The 9,000-nt window shown below is 46.0% G+C and overlaps 1 pseudogene; it reads right to left on the bottom strand.

Annotated features, from left to right (window-relative positions):
- Positions 1 to 4,226: 4,226 nt before the first annotated feature.
- LOC115068226 lies at positions 4,227 to 4,374 on the bottom strand (annotated as a pseudogene).
- Between the last annotated feature and the right edge of the window lie 4,626 nt (positions 4,375 to 9,000).

The following is a 9,000-nucleotide window of genomic DNA, read 5'->3' as shown; positions in this document are numbered from 1 at the left end:
TCCCCCCATAGCCCCAGCTGTCCTGGAACTCACTATGTAGACCAGGCTGGCCTTGACCTCACAGAGACCCCCCTGCCTCTGCCTCCCGAGTGCTGGGACTACAGGAGTGCACCACCACTCCCGGCCCAAATAAAAATATATTTTAAGCTGGGCATGGTGGCACACGCCTTTAATCCCAGCACTTTCGAGGCAGAGGCAGGTGGATCTCTGTGAGTTCAAGGCCAGCCTGTTCTTCATAGTGAGTTCCAGGCCAGCTGGGCTACATATTTTTTTTTAAAGACTTTATTTTCTTTCTTTTACAGAGGTCAGAAGAGAGTTTTGGATTCCCTTGGAACTGGAGTTAAGGACAGTTTGTAGCCACCATGTGGATGCTGGGAATCGAACCCAGGTCCTCTGCAAGAGCAGTTAGTGCTCTTAACCACTGAGCCATCTCTCCAGCCCCCCAAAACAAAGTCTTTTTAAAAAAAATAAAGATTTTTTTACTTAAAAAAATTTATGTGCATGCATGTGGGTTTGTGCATGTGGGTGTAGTGCCTGTGGAGTCCAGAAGAGGGCATTGGATCCCCCCGGAGCTAGAGTTACAAGCAGTAGTGAGCTGCCTGACCTGGGTACTGGGAACCAAGCTCTGGTCCTCTGTAAGAACAGAAAATGCTCTTTTAACCACTGAGCTATCTTCCCAATTCCTCATGCTTTTTGTTTGTCTCTTTTGAGACAGGGTCTCCCTGTAGCCCCAGCTGTCCTGGTCCCTATGTGGACCAGGCTGGCCTTGAACTCACAGAGATCCGCCTGCTTTTGCTTCCCAGTACTGGGCTTACAGTCATGCAACCCTAAGCCCCATCTTTTTTTACCTCTTTCTTACAAGGTTACTATTTTCCTTAAATTTTTTTATTGCGTTTCTTTACTTGTGTGTGTGTACACATCAACGTGTGTATATGTGTGGGTGTATTCACAGACGTGTGGAGGTCAGAGGATTACTTTCAGGAGTTGTTTTTCTCCTTCCACCATGTGGATCCCAAGGATTGAACTCAGATCATCAGGCTTGGCAAGCACCTTTCCCTACCGAGCCATCTCACTGGCCTGGGATGCCATTTTCTTTAATCAGGTTTGCACTACAACAGTTTTCCCAGTACTAACTTGTTCACTCAGATCCAGCCTCGGTCCCTCTCTTCCTCTCATCAGCTGTTTGGCTGTTAGAACTGTGCTTCCTGTTTATGAAGAGCTATAAATATGTTCAGTGAAGGGCCTGCCCTGATGTTTTGCTGCCTCGTCTTGCTATACAAGATGGATTTCACCTGGCGCTGGGATTTTATTTATCCTTGGAAGGGATGGGTTTGGGGATGCGTAGTCAGTGCGCGAGACCATGTCTGTGAATGCTGTGTTTACATTGTTCACTTGTGCTGTATTTATACACTCTACCATGTTCCCAAACAGGGCTTACTAAAGGTGTGTTGGGTAGTTTCTTTCGTCTTACAGTAAGTGCTGAAGCCAAGGCTAAGCAAAATTATGAAAGGGGAAAAAAATCAGATGAATTAAGAGGCAAATTAGGACATAAAGTTGCCTAAACCCATGTCGAACATCTTCTATTGCTAAGTTTTGGGGTCTTCTCTGTCTCCTTCCCTCCTTCCCTCTCTCCCTCCCTCCCTTCCTTTCTTCCTTCTCTTACAGGATCCAAGACATTCCCATTTATCTCAGGCTAGCCTTGAACTCTCTATAAAGCCAAGGATGACCTTGAATCTCTGATCCTCCTGCCTCTACTCCCAAGTGCTGGGATTACAGGTGTGTACCACGGTGTCTAGTTTATTTGGTACTGGAGTTCAAACAGGGCTTTGTGCATGCTGGGCAAACACTCTTTCAAATGAGCCACATCCCCAGCTCTGTTACTAAGTTTTAAATTTCAAATTCCCATTGGTAATTTCTGGTATATAGGTAAGGGATGACTTTGCGTGGTAAGCTTGTATCCTGCAGTCTTGCTCTGAGTGTTGCCTAGTTCTAGAAGGGTTTGGGTTGGTATTGTTGAAAACGATGTTTTGGGGTTCCTGTATTGCTAATCGTGTCATCTGGGAACAAAAAAAAATTTATTTTTTCCTTCCCAATCCTTGTGCTATGTACCATTAACTTTTAATTTTTTATTAAGTTTTTGTTTTATTATGTATGTATGTGTGTGGTACACTCATGCAGGTCTCTTCTTGCTCAAGGGCTTCCTATTGTTGAACACTTTTGTTTTAGGACAGAGAGAAATCCAGCTGGAAGCTTCCTCCCTGCTGGCTAACTTTCATAGTGCTGGAAGGCGTTACATGGGAAGCTGGAGGAGAAAAGGCCTCAAGGATCTTACTCAGCAGTGTACCATTCAAACTCCAATACCAACTACTAGGCAAGATGTACCTGACATCATGAAATTGTGGCATGACTGTTGTGTGGGTAACCAACCACTTTCTGAATGATTTGAGGCCCATGTTACAAAAGGAAATTTATGCATGGTGATATAAACCTGGTCAAAAGCCCATATAAGGTCCTGGGGGTGGGGATCTACTATTGTTGGGGTTTTTTTTTCTGAGACAGGGTCTTCCTGTAGCCCCAGCTGGCCTGGAACTCACTATGTAGAGTAGGCTGGCCTGTTTTGACAAATGGAGATTGTTTCTACAATACTGGGGTGCTTACAAGTAGCAGATAGCACATCCTACCACCTAGCTATACCTACATCTCCATGGAACCCATTGTTTCTATAATTCTGAGAAACTTGATTTTCATAACCGTTAACTGAAAAACCCATTAACTGACCTGCCCCTGGTCTGGTATAACTATGGTGATCTAAGGCAACTATGGTTATTGGGTCTGCCCCTGGCATGATGTAATTGTGGTTTTAAGCTTTATAAACCCCACTCTGCCTCCCCTCAGGGTCGAGAGTTTTATTGAGCATTGGTCCTCTCTCTGACCACTGGCTAATAAAAGACTCCTAATTCAACCATAACTATGTGGCATTCCTCGGCACCTCATGCTCTAAGTTACACTCAGCCCTAAACAGATCTGTGACAACCCGTCCAAGGCTCAGGGAACATGGAGGTGGTGAAAGAGGGGTAGAAAGAATGTAAGAGCAGAGGATGGGGAGGAATGCTGTGAAACACTGCCTTTGGGACATGACTTTGGACTCAAGAACTCTCAACAGTGGTGCTTACCTGCAGGAGACTTGAGCAAGATGAAATCTGCCAATAGTCCATCATGAATGGGGAAGAGGCTGATAAGGTCCCACCCTTCGCTGAGGAGTTATGGGCCATCAGTGGTTATTGGGGGAGGAGGAATCACTCCTCAGTGACGTAGCCACTGGTAAACTACTCTTAAGTAAATAATGCCCCCCCCAGCTCCCCTGCACATGCAAGTAACTCTCCTTAAATACAGTGGGCCTCAAAAACCAGACATGGGGGCTGGAGAGATGGCTCAGGGGTTAAGAGCACTGACTGTTCTTGCAGAAGACCCAGGTTCAAATCCTAGCACCCACATGGGAGCTAACAACTGTCTATAACTCCAGTCCCAGGGGATCCGACAGCCTCTTCTGTTCTCCGTGGGCATTGCACGACACGGGTGCACTTACCTACATGCGGGCAATATATGCATACACATAAAAATAATAATGAATAAAATATATAAAAGAACCCAAGACTTGGGAAGAAAGGGCTCAGTGGGGAGAGTGAGAGAGATAATGGGAGATATGATCAAAGTGCTTCATATAAAGATGTATGTATGAAATTGTGAAATAATTTATTTACATTTATTTATTCCTTTGTGTGTACACACGTGCATGTGGAGATGGGAGGAAAGTCAGTTCTCTTCTTCCACGACGCAGGCTTGCTGTCAGGCTTGATAGCAAGCACCTTTACCCACTGAGCCAACTTACCATCCTGGATAAATACATTTCAAAAGAAGAAGTCCAAGGTCATTCCAAGAAAGGCATTTACCATCAGCCTCTGAATCCGACCTAACATCTTCCTGATGACTAGCTAAACTCTTGGATTGTATGCTAAGCCTACCTTCTTTACCTCTACTCACCCCAAAACTAAGAAGGAGATAAAGGAAACGATCGAATCCTAGACGCCCCCCTCTTTCTGACAATCTCCCCCACCCGCTTGATGATCTCACCTACTTTCTTTTTTCTTTCCTAGAACCAACATTATAATAAGAGTTTAGAAAAGCACACGGGATAACCTGGCACCCCACATCTTTCTAACAGTGAAGACTGTTACTTATGCAAGTCAGAATCTGATACCAATTAAACGCTGACAGCTTTGCCAATAAACAAGAACATGTTCTTCCCTGGCTGGGAAGGGAGACTGCCACAGCCCACTCGTGACTGTAGAAGATCACAAAAACTCTTCAATGGAGAACCACGTCATTCAGGGGAACATGTCACTCTGGGTAACATAAGACTGTGTTCCTAGGCTACGGTGACTCATGTTTGGCTGAAAATGAGCTATATCCTTATTTCCTTTAGAGCGGAATTATTTTATAATAATATATAACATTGTGCATTTTCTGGTTTGCTTTGAATTTTTATTTTTATTTTGGGTTTCTAGGTTTTTGTGGGGTTTGCAGGTTTGAGAGCTGAGGCAGCATCTCACTATTGGAGCATAGACTGCCTCAAACTGAAATCTATCCTCTTGCCTCAGACTCCTGAGGACTGAGATTATGAATGTGCACTGTCACACCTGCCCTTTCCCTTTCTTTCCCTCCCTTCCTTCCCTCCCTCCTTCCTTCCTTCCCTCCTCCTTCCTTCCTTCCCTCCCTCCCTCCTTCTTTCCTTCCTTCCTTCCTTCCCTCCTCCTCCTTCCTTTCCTCCTTCCTCCTTCCTTCCCTCCCTCCCTCCTTCCTTCCTTCCCTCCTCCTTCCTTCCTTCCCTCCCTCCCTCCTTCTTTCCTTCCTTCCTTCCTTCCCTCCTCCTCCTTCCTTTCCTCCTTCCTCCTTCCTTCCCTCCCTCCCTCCTTCCTTCCTTCCCTCCTCCTTCCTTCCTTCCCTCCCTTTCCCTCCCTCTCTCCTCCCTTCCCCTCCCCTCCCCTCCCCTTCTCTTCCCTTCCCTTCCCTTCCTATCTCCTTCTCCATCTTTTTTTGGAGGGGGCGTGCCTAGCCCTAGCATCCTATAGCCCTACACATTTGTTAAAAAACAAAACTGGATGGCCGGGTGTGGTGGCGCACACCTTTAATCCCAGCACTCAGGAGGCAGAGGCAGGCAGATCTCTGTGAGTTCAAGGCCAGTCTGGTCTACATAGTGAGTTCCAGGACAGCTGGGGCTACAGGGAGACCCTGTCTCAAAAAGATAAAAAAAAAAAGCCAAACAAAACCCCCTCAAAACATTAGAACAGTCCAAGATAAGTGTAAACCCTGACACCTGATCCTGTTTTTCAGCACTAGGGATTGAACCCAGGGTCTCATGCATGCTGGCTAATATCCTTATAGTAAATGAATGCCTTCTCTTTTTAAGTCAACAGAAGGTGTAGATAAGGACAGCTGTCATAATTTCCCACATAGTTACAGGCAGGGCTCATGTCCTGGGTGTGAGAATTGCGAGGTTTTGCAGGGTCACTGCTCTTACAAGAACCACTTGGCCACGTAACAAATCTGAAGCCAGCCTACGATCTAAACATGTCTCCCTTTCTCTCATTCTCTCTCTCTCTCTCTCTCTCTCTCTCTCTCTCTCTCTCTCATCTTCCCTCCCTCCCTCCTTCCTCTCCCTCTCTCCATATACATATATATGGTTCTGTTTCTCAAGAGTAGAGACCTGTGTTCATTTTGTCCCCAGGTTGTGGCACAGAGTAGGTGTTGGATAAACATGCCCTAAGTGAATGGAGGGCTCTATATTAGAAAGTGTGGAATTTTAGAACAAAACTAGAAACAGGGGTCATGGTGGGCAAGAGGAGCAGGAAGAAGTGGAGGTTCAAGGGTGGGCAGGGGCAGAAACACAGGCCAGGTAGGACATGGAAAGGAAGGGAACTGAATAGAAATTATTAAAGAGGGATAACATCTAATTTGTATTTTTTTTTTTTTGGTCTTTTTTGAAGCAGGGTCTCCCTGTAGCTCCAGCTGTCCTGAACTCACTATGTATACTAGGCTGGCCTTGAAGTCACAGAAGGCTCTAATTTTATTCTATTTAATTAAATTAATTAATTTATTTATTTATTTTATTTTTTGTCTTTTTGAAGTAGGGTCTCCCTGTAGCACCAGCTGTCCTGGAACTAACTATGTACAACAGGCTGGCCTTGAACTCACAGAGATCCGCCTGCATCTGCCTCCTAAGTGCTAGGACTACAGGCATGCGCCACCACACCCGGCTAATTTTATTTTTTTTTAAAAGACCATTGTGGGCTGGGGAGATGGCTAGGAGTTAAGAGCACTTGGTCTTCCAGAGGACCCATGTCAGGCTGTTCACAACTGCCTGTAACTCCAGCTCTCAGGTCATCCACACACAGGTGGAATACACTAACACAGTCACACACCCATACACATAGATAAAAATAAATATATTTTAAGTTTTGTATGTGTATGAGTGTTTTGCTTGCATATATGTAAGTGTACCATGTGCATGCAGCACCCTTGGAGGCCAGAAGAGGGCATTGGCTTCCCTGGAACTGGAATTACTGACAGTTGTTAGCTGCCACGTGGGTGCCGGGAACAGAACCCAGGTCCTCTGTAAGAGCAGTCATGTGTTCTTAACTGCTGAGCCATCTCTCCAACCCCTGTAAAAATAAATCCCAAAAAGAAAAAGGAAAAAAAGACTATCGTGAGCCAGATGTGGTGACTTGTGTCTGCAATTCCAGCATTTGAGAGGCTGAGGTAAGAGGATTATTACAAGTTTAAGTCTAACCTTGACTACAAAGTTAGCTCCAGGCTAGCCTGAGCTACAGTGTGAGATTATGTCTCAAGAAAAAAAGAATCTAAAGGATCCTTTCGGCTGCCCTGTGGGGTCCAGATTTAGGGGCCAAGTGTGGAAGCAGGCAGGAAGAGACGACAGTGGCTGAGACCCAGATGCAATTTAGGTACAGACGAAGAGAAAACCCCTCCATCATTGCCTGGGGTCCTTGCCAAAAACTGGGTGTGAGTTTATGGACCTATTTTAGTGAGATAGTCCTTCAAATATCAAATCCAGTTCGTTTGTTAATGTTTCCACCAGACTCTAAGAGGGACAGGAAGAAAACAAATTAGATCCCACCAGCTCTCAGAAGTGATTACAAGGGGCTGGAGAGATGGCTCATTGATTAAGAGCACTGGCTGCTCTTGCAGAGGACCCAGGTTCGATTCCCGGCACCCATGTGGTATCTATGGACCATCCTTAACTCCAGTTCCAGGGGAATCCAAAGTCCTCTTCTGACCTCCACGGCATTGCACGACACGGGTACACTCAAATACATGCAGGCAATACACTCATACACATAAAATAAAAATAATAAATAAAATATTTTTTTAAAAAATATAAAAATAAATCCTCCAAAAAGTGATTCTGACCAAAAGGATTCTGGCCTTTAAAGCCCTCATCCAGGACCTACAGCCCCCACACCTGTACCTGGCTCATGGCTGGTACAGTGTTCCAAATCTCTTCCCTTCTCTGTTCTCAAGGCCACTCCAAGGCTGGCTGGACAAGTGTCTCCAGTCTCCAGTTCCATCTTGCACAGACCTGCCTTTAACCACCCCACCCCAACCCCAGATCCAGTGTTGTCTCCTTTCTTGGCCTTCTTTTTTATTTCTTTATTTTTTATTTTATGTGTATGCATGTCTTGCCTGCATGTAGGTAAGTACACCCCAGTCAAGCAATGCCCGCAGCGGTCAGAAGAGGCTGTTGGATCCCCTGGGACTGGAGTTACGGACAGTTGTTAGCCGCCATGTGGGTGCTGGGAATCAAACCTGGGTCCTCTGCAAGAGCAGCCAGTGTTCTTAACCGCTGAGCCGACTCTCCAGCCCCTTGTCTCCTTTCTGTGGAAATCTTTCAGTGACTGCGCATCACACCCAGGGTGATACCCAGCTCCTTACGGTGTCTACCCACTTCTCCAGCTGCACTCTGATCCTCTTCTGCCTCACTCACAGTTAATCCTCCAGCCTCACCCAGTACTTCCTGTGCCTGTGCCACACCCACCTTCCTGGTGTGTCTAGCTAACTATGCACTCCTCCTTGCCGGGAACACCTTTCCCAGCTTGTGCTGTGTGATTTCTTTCCACTCACCATGGGCTGAGGTGCTTGACCTCCAAGGGCCCAGGGAGGGACCTTCCATGCTCCAGATGCTTTTCACTCAGGTTTCCCCACTGGATAGGAAACTCCTGTCTAACCCCAGCTAGACTGTGGATCTTCAAGGACTTTGTCAACTCACCCTTGTGTCCTGGCCTAATCTACACAGAGCAGGGGCTCAAAGACTATTGAATGTGGCCCTAGCACCACCATTGTGCCCTTAGGTTAACCAATCATTAGTGTATTTACTACGACATAGGAATAACTGGCTGATTTTTATCAACACGAGCCCAGCATGTTGTCTAGCCCAGACTCTCTCCCATGTCAGACAGAATTTACTTGAACACAAAGGCCTATGGGAGCCCCCTCCATTCAGTGCTGAGACTCAGCTAGCCAGGGAAGGGACTCTGAAGTTGTGTCCAAAAAGGTAAAAAGATGACCTGCTGTGGAAACATCAGGGGAGCTGTTAGTCAGCAAATATTCTCTCTGAGATGGATGTTCTTGAAACACACAAGATGTTTCCAAATATGAGCTGCCGATTGGACGGAAGCCTGCTTGTCTCTGAGCCTGACTCCTTCCTTCTAGTTGGGGATCTTAGGTTAGATGGATGGAGATCTGGTATACAGACCATGTCAGGATGAAGCCAACCTTGAAGGAAAGCGGGCCCTTAATTGATTACACACGTGCTCCATTCAAGGTAGTGTCACCAGTAAAGTGCTGAATCGAGGCTTTCTGCCCAAGGCTATTCCCCTAAGTGGGGAATAAACAACAGTTTGAACTCTCCCTAAGACACGTATGGCT

The sequence above is a fragment of the Nannospalax galili genome, unplaced genomic scaffold (genome assembly GCF_000622305.1).
Source record: "Nannospalax galili isolate Female #2095 unplaced genomic scaffold, S.galili_v1.0 scaffold1688, whole genome shotgun sequence".
Taxonomy (NCBI): Eukaryota; Metazoa; Chordata; class Mammalia; order Rodentia; family Spalacidae; genus Nannospalax; species Nannospalax galili.
Note: the sequence above shows the minus strand (reverse complement) of the source record. Positions and strands in the feature narration are given on the sequence as shown.